The sequence below is a fragment of the Sorex araneus genome, chromosome 2 (genome assembly GCF_027595985.1).
Source record: "Sorex araneus isolate mSorAra2 chromosome 2, mSorAra2.pri, whole genome shotgun sequence".
In the NCBI taxonomy this organism is placed as follows: domain Eukaryota; kingdom Metazoa; phylum Chordata; class Mammalia; order Eulipotyphla; family Soricidae; genus Sorex; species Sorex araneus.
In genome coordinates, this window is record NC_073303.1 from 324,226,723 (window position 1) to 324,234,870 (window position 8,148).

Below are 8,148 nucleotides of genomic sequence, written 5' to 3' on the forward strand. Positions count from 1 at the left end.
TAAGAAAATATGCAGATAATAGTGCATATTATATTAAGTTACCCAGAAACATAACTGGGAAATGACAAGTAAAAAATTCAAACCCAGGCCATCTCACTTTTGTTTCAATGGTCTCTCCACTACTACAGCTGTTTCTTGAAGAAAAAGACAAATTAGTATTTCAACAAAAAGAATTCTCTAGGTCACAACCATTGTTTTAACGAGTGCTGACTTTGATCTATCCACTTCGCCAGACATATATTTTCTCATCTTTGAAGTAGAGAAATTAGGAGTCAGGGGGATAGTACTGAGGTAGGGCACTTGCCTTACCCCCAGTCGAGCCCTGCCACTCCATATGGTCCCCCCAGCCTACCAGGAGTGATCCCTGAGCACAGACTTGAACAATAAAAGAAAAAACAAGTTGGGAAATTTCAGGTAATTCACCTTTCTGAAGACCATATAGTAAAGAGTCTCCAGGCATCTTATACATACACACTGATCGCAGTAGAAAGATTCAACTCAAACTTAACAGTCAACAGCTCTTAACCTGGAGGCAATTCCTGAACAAATACTTGAAGCTTATGTGCATAAGTCTTCAGTATCATGTAGCAGAATACACTTGAAACCGCTTATGGTTACAAAAGAAATGATCGTCTCACTAATCATTCTGAAGTAACATACGCAAAATGGGTTTAATAAAATTTTAGCAAGTTGTCAATTAAACCAAGAAACTGAATGTTCTTATTATCAAACCTTTATTTCCAAGAGCTTTACCAAATATCCGTTTCTCCAAATATACCAGAGTAACACACTTTCAATTTCTATAAGAAAAATAAATAGCAAGCCATCTTTTACCTTTAAATTCTGTTTCAGTCCACTAGCTGGTCATTCCTTTCCAAACTCAATTCAACTTGTCTTTTCCTTCCCTGTAGTAAACTAAATCCAGAAACTGCACAGCATACTTTCACCTAAGTACTTGCCCCCAGCTGAGTAGTGGTGCTGTGTCAACAATTCTCCAAATATTCGACATGGTATATATAACCAGTTTATTTCGTTCCCAGCTGTTACATAAAAACTGCCTTAACTATAGAAACTTCTTCGTAAGAGATAAAGAGCCTGAGAGAAGTCCTGCTTGTTACTGTTTCTTTCCACGAATACCACTTGACACTGGTTTTATTCCACGTTAACACGGTGTGTCTAAAATAGAACACATGCCCTGAATGGTTAAGTCTGATCAAGCTTTCTGCAGACCTTTACAAATTTTTCTTTAACTATAAAGAACCTATAAACAGCAAAGCCCCTCGAGTATATCATCGCCAGTAGCAATGTTTTGAATTTAGCACGAATTCGAGTTTTTCCCCTACGAGATTAGATAACACGCGGACTTGCTCTTTTACAGTCAACACGAACTCATTTTGTTTTTAAGTCACTTGGCACCAACGGAGCATATGTCCTGCCAGTTCTCAGTTAATCTCCAGGAAAGCCCTTTGTATGTCTGAAGAAACCGAAAGAGCCGGCGCCCCAGATCTTTAAGCAGCCCATTGCACATATGCTTTTAATAAACAATTGACTTAAAAACAGCTATTTAAGGGTTTGCTTACCCTTTCCACTGATACACGCCTTAAAAATATGTGTGTGCGCGCGGGTCCGTCCCGACTTGGGACGGTAGAGCTGCCCGGAGCGCTGCTGATCGCGGCAGCTCGCGCCCACGGCCGGGCCACCGAGCCGGGGAGGCCCAGAGGAAGCGACGCGCGGGGTGGCCACGAGGCGTACGATGTTTCCTAACATTTCCACTGGCGCAATCCCGTCAGCTTCCCGTCCCCAGCGGCGTCCCGCCGCTATCATTAAAGCAGCTGTCAGCAAGGCTCGGCGACCCTCTTTGTACGACCGCCCGTCCGGCGCCCTGGGGTCCCCGAGCGCGCGTCACACCGCCGCACCCCTCGGAGGAGCCCGGAGCCCCGCCGCGCTGCCCCCGGGAGGGCGCGGGACCCCAGGCCCGGCCGCGCTCTCCCTCGGGACGGCCGCGCCGCGCCCCGCCGCTCGCTCCCCCGGGACGGCCGCCCGGCCGCTCGCTCTCCCCGGGACGGCCCCGCCGCGCTGCCCGCTGCCGCCCGGCCGCGCCTCTCCCCGCCGCGCACTCGCACGCGCGCGCCCCGCCCGGGCCCCGCCATGTTCCGGGAGCGGCAGCGCGGGGAGCGCCCCAGTCCCCCGCCCCGCTGGCAACGCCCAGCAGCGCCGCGGCGCATCGGGAGCCCGGGCGGGGCCCGCGGCGGCCGGTCGCGTCCCTACCTTGCTCCGGGGCCGGCGCCGCGAGAGCGCGGGGCTGAGAGCTCGCTGCCCGGCGAGGACGCAGGCTCCACACCGCGCCCCTCCGGCCGCCGCGCCGTCGCCACGCCCCCCTCGCCCTCACGGACCGGCGGCGCAGTCGGCGCGGAGGGCCTATCCCCGGAACCAGCGCCTCGGCGCCGCCTTCGCTGCCGCCTCCGTCGCCGCTGCAACCGCCACGAACGCCGCCGAGGCCAGGCTGGAAAACATCTCCGGTCCCCGTCCGTCTCACCACAGCCTCCTCGCTCCCGGCACAGCGCCGCCCTGCGATTGGCTGCGGGGCGAGCACGTGACCCCGCGGCTCGGGCCGGGCGGCGTGAGCGGCCCGCCCCGCGCCCCGCGCCCCGCCCGCCCCTTCCGCCGCCCTTTCTGTTCGGCCGAGGCTGCCCGAGGGGCGGGGCGGGGGGCCGGCACGTACCAAGTCGGAGGCGCGGGGGCCGCGGGCCGGGGAGGCCCCCGGGCTCCGGGAGCGCGCGAGCGGGCGGGCAGCTGGCTCTGCCGCAGCTGTGGGGTTAAGGCCACCGGGGTTCAGGCTGTAACTGGAAACTCCTGAAAATGGCGGCGGCGGAGGCTCCTCGGGTGCGCGGAGCTTTGTCGGGCGCCCTGACGGGAAGGGCGTGTCCGGCCCGCCCGCACCTGCCGCGCCGCAGTTCTCGCCCGGGCTCCGCGGGGGCAGCGCTACCCCGGCCAGGGGGCGAGGCTGTTCGCCAGCTCGGACGCTTCCTTCAGTCGCCTTTCACGTCCCCCAGGTGGACTGTGACAGTGTTCTCGAGCCTTCACCACCCAAGGCGTTACATAATCGCAGGGAAACCATTTTACTGACTTCCTTGTGGAGACGCCTTTTATTTACATGAAGGTTAATATGCAACGATCGGCTTTAGCCACCCAAGGGATTACATAATTGGAGGGAACCATCTTCTCCCCGTCGATAACAGTCATCGCCCAGCTTTCACAGCGCCAGTCTGACTTAATTGGAGCAATTGCAGGTTTGTCACTAATCACGACAGATGTGACATTTCAGATTTGACAAGAGAAGGCTGAATTCCAACAAGTTACTATACAAAACATAAACTTGCATTAAAGATCTGGGCTTTTTTTTCTTCCCGAGGTTTCAGATTTCTTCCACCTGTAAATCATTTTATTCAATGAGCACCCAGTGGCTAAAAGGTGTTACATCTAATCGACGGAATTTACGGCGTGAAGCGCGCGCACACACACACACACAACACTGAAAACTAAACCAATTGTTGACATCTCTTCGAGTTACTGAGCTGGTTCTCATTTAACCGGAAGTGGGTAAAATATTACTGACAGCAGTGGCTACTGATACAGCAGTGCCTCGCTTGAAAATGGAAATCTTGAATTTACCGGGAAAAAAAAAAAAGCTAACCATAATTTATGGCAATAACTGCATGCTTTCATTTTATCGCTTAAAATTACTGAGTACGTGAAAGGCAGTTCTGATCTCAGCCACTATTGACTGGCTACATGCAAAGACACTAGTAAGAAACAAAGTTTATTACAGAATTAATCAAGTGTTGAACTTTTTATCTCAGGAAGTACATTAACATTATACTTGGCAAATTATATTCAGTCACAATTATTTGAAAGGTCCGTGTGAAACTGTGGAAAGAAATTTTGTTTTTAAGAAAAACTTTGAATGCCCTGGAGACAGAGGGTAAGTACTTGCCTTGCTCACCAACAGAGTTCAATTCCCAGCTCCCCATATGGTCCCTGGAGCCCTGCCAGGAGTGATCCCTCAGTACAAAGCCAGGAATATGCTCTGAGCACAGCTGGGTGTGGCCCAAAAATCAGATAAAAACAAAAACCTCAGTCACACCCAATACGGGACTCAAACCCCTTGCCAGGAATTGAACCAGGGCCTCCTGCAAATAAAGGTTATGCTCCATCCTGTAGAACTATTTCTCTGGCTCTAAACTTTCCATTGTTATATAAGTATCAATAAGACTACTAATTCTTCTTATAAACATGTTCAAGGTCTGGAAAAATCTCTGAAGAAAATGATATTCATGAGCTAGTTGATTAGTAAACGACTAAGGCTTTTTAAAATGTATAAAGCCAAGTCTTTCCTTGGCTCAAGTCCTGGAACTGACAGCAAGTCTTTAAAAATGTTTTTCTTCTTTGTCTTCTGAGCCTGGCAGGATGGCTCCCGTTAAGAGGGTGAGAAAAAGGACTGTTCTGCTATCAACAGGGTAGTGAGCAGAGATACCATCAACATTAATGAGGGCATGCATGGAGAGGGTATGCATCACCTCGGGTCCTCAGAGAGGTCGGAAGATTACCATGGAGGAAATGGGCTCACCAGATGTGCATGTTGACACTAGGCTCAAAAAAACTGTCTGGGTCACAGAAGTATTATCCCATTTAAATCTGTGTGTATGTGGACTGGATGAAGATTCCCCAAACTTTATACTGCAGTTACGCATGTACTCATTAACACTTTCAAAAATCTACAGAGCTGGAGATATATAGTAATAGCTAAGGCAGGCAGCCTACCTGGGTTCAATCCTTGGCACTGCATATTGTCCCCCAAATCCCACCAGAAATGATCCCTGAAGGCAGAGCTTGCATTAAGGTTAGTACAGCTGGGTGAAGCCTGCCCCCCACCCCACAAAATCTACGGTCAGTATAAATGAGAACTAATGACATAATGGATCAGTTTTTCTTATACCAGAGGTCATGGATCCCAAGCATTAAACATTACTCTTTTCAAAGTTAAGTTGGCCCATTTATTTAAGATTCTTACTAGCAAACAATTCAAGTATGTCTGACCCAGGAGAGCTGTAGAGCATCTTATGCTACAGGTATAAGGCAGATAACTCAGCCTGTGATAGAGCACCGTATGTTGAGTCCGTGATCCCAATGGCACTACTATTAGTGATTACTGTGTCGCACAGTGTACAGCTGGGTATGCTTCAACTAAGGTGTCTGAGCACGGCAAATAAGTGTGATCCCTGGTTGTTGCAATAATAAAGGGAAGGAAAATACGAGAATGTGTATGGTAGGCAAACTAGAAGCTATTCCACAACTTCTCTTTCCCACTTTAGTTCTTCACCCTTTAAAATCAATTATATTTTGTTACCTATGCCTACATCACAATATTCCAAAATTTGTATTTCAGGACTAGAGAGCTAGTACAGGGCTTAAGGTGTTTGCCTTGAAGCGGCTCACTTGGGTGCTTGAGGGACAATGTGGCATATCCTCAGCACAGCTAGAATTGACTTGAGCAACAAGCCCTGAATACTGCCAATTGTGGCCCAAACCTCACCCCCATCCCAATTTTTTTTTCAGACTGTCAGCTCATAACTTATCACATGACTTAGCCTATATGCATATAATGCCTTTGCACAGAATAGCAACTCTTACTGGATTAGAGAGACAGTAAAGCGTGGAGGGCACTTGCTTTGCATCTAGTGAACCCAGGCTCAATTCCCAGCACCCCATATGGTTCCCCCGAGCACTCTGGGCATACCCCCAAAACAAACATAACCCTCATCACGTCCTGTCACTTTTTTTCTACAGCAGTGAGCCCAGTGAGCAAGTCTGAATAATCATTACCTTTCTCCAAGTTTTCAGTAGCTGTTCCAAAAACGAATTTTTAATAACTTGTCATTTTTGCCATATTTTTAAATAAGCACATTTCCTCCCATGCCACCCCCCACCCTGCCAAACTCGCTTTATAAACAGTGCATATGGGGCTTAATCATGGCTTGAACACCTTATATGCAGCCAACCCAGGTTTGATCCTTGTGCACGCCAGGAGTGACCCATGGGTGCAGAGCCATGAGTTCTGAGCACTGCCAGGTGTCTCTAAAATTTAAGAAAGAATTAAAGGATGGTTCGGGCACTTAAACTGCACATCGCTAAGTCCTACTTGATACCTTTCATTGAATGGTCCTCCAAGCATTGCCAGGTAACTCCTGAACAGAGAGCCAGGAGTAAGACATGAATACCACTGAGTGTAGCTTCAAAACAAGAAAAATTTTTTTTCAATCAGTACCTTCAGATACTATTGTCACAGAATTTGACTACCAGGTGTTTTTTTTTTTTTCTGTGGGGATGAGGGGTTCGGCCATATCTGAAAGTGCTCAAGATCATGCTTAGGACTCCAAAGACCATATGAGGTGCTAGGATCAAATCGATGTCAGCCAAATGCAAGACAAGTGTCCTACCACCCACAGTACTGTTTCTCCAGCCCCTACCAGGTATTTTAAAAGCAAAGCAGGAAACTATAAAATCAGTGTTCTATATTAAAAATTATTTTAAAGAAAAATGGGCAAAGAAAAACTCAAAATCCTAACAGATACTACTACAGTACAGTGATTATCTAAGAATATTATATTTAAAAAATGGTATGCCTATAATTTTAGTACTTGTAGCACATATAAATTGGTAATCAGAACATATCCTTTGTATATGGTTCTTTTCACACAGTATCTGAAACCGCTGTTTTTCCAATAAAAAAAAATCTGGGCCAGAGAGACAGTATTCAGAGAAGGTGCTTACCTTGCATGTGGTTCTCCTGGGTTCAATCCCCAGAACCCCAGGTGGTAGTACTCAGCCCCACAAGGAGTGATCCCCTGAGCACTGAGCCTGGTGTAAGCCCTAACCACCGCTGTGTGTGGTGTGTGTCCCCCAAACAAACAGAACTCTTGGGGACCAGGGGAGATGATTCAATGGGCTGACGCTCATGCTTTCCCTGCAGAATCCCCAGGTACACTCTGACACCACATGAACCCATAAGCACCGCCAGGAAGTGGCCCCTCGTCCTCATACTGATCAGAGAATAGCCCCTGGGGGCGTGGCCCAAAAACCTCTTTTATGTCAAACTGTAAGTTATTTTCCACAAAAGTCAGTAGTTAACAAATTTAAAGGAATATCTGTTTTCAAAATTCCATAATTTTAAATGAAAAAATTCTTAAAGGGATTAAAATAACTCCTATGGGATGAAAGTCAGAGCTGTAATGGGAAGGTAGATATTTTCATTGTGTTGACCTTTCATATCACTGGATAATGACACACCTTCTCAAAAAAAAAATTCATTTACATTCTTAAAAATAATGCTGTCTTGGGGCCGGAGCGATAGCACAGCGGGTAGGGTGTTTGCCTTGCACGCGGCCAACCTGGGTTTGATCCCCGGCATCCCATATGGTCCCCCCCAGCACTGCCAGGAGTAATTCCTGAGTGCAGAGCCAGGAGTAACCCCTGAGCATCGCTGGGTGTGACCCAAAAAGCAAAAAATAAATAAATAAAATAAAATAATGCTGTCTTTAAGTATAGTGAATTTTTAAGCCTGTCATAAGTGCAAGACCAATAAAACAGTGGTATTAATTTAGATTTATCCCTGCCATTAAAGATGTTAATGTTTTCAACTTGCAAAATTAGTACAGTAAGTTTCTTGAGATAAATTTAATGAAAGAAATGTTTTAGCCTATCTTCTAAGTTGTAACAGGCATTGGTGTCTATCTTATATTACCCACTGAGTTCTCGAACAACAGAAGACTTCAATTTTTCCCCATTAGGTTTTGTAGATTTATAGAAAATAGCCAATTATCAAAGGCTAATGTAAAAGTGTTATTTTCCTTAAAAAAAAAAAAAACATGGTAATACTTCTCTTACTTGTACATTTAATCTTCATGACGTGTCACCAGGTAGAAATATAGTAATAAATGTATGCTACAACTACATGATATATATTGCACACAATATAACTAAAGATAATAAAGTTTATAGAAAAAAATATTATTTCAAGTTTAGCTATAGCTAAGATGTAAAAGAAAAATGTGCTTCAAGTTTGATAGAATTATTGGTTTACAATACCCT

At 46.7% G+C, this 8,148-nt stretch overlaps 1 protein-coding gene across 2 annotated transcripts in view; it reads right to left on the reverse strand.

Moving 5' to 3' along the window:
• Positions 1-2,409, reverse strand: part of ANKRD12 (ankyrin repeat domain 12) — a 114,539-nt gene extending 112,130 nt beyond the window's left edge. For both annotated transcript variants that reach the window (XM_055127428.1, XM_055127427.1), the window contains exon 1: positions 2,269-2,409. The gene's annotated coding sequence lies outside the window, so the exon portion shown is untranslated. The remainder of the gene's footprint in view (positions 1-2,268) is intronic.
• Between the last annotated feature and the right edge of the window lie 5,739 nt (positions 2,410-8,148).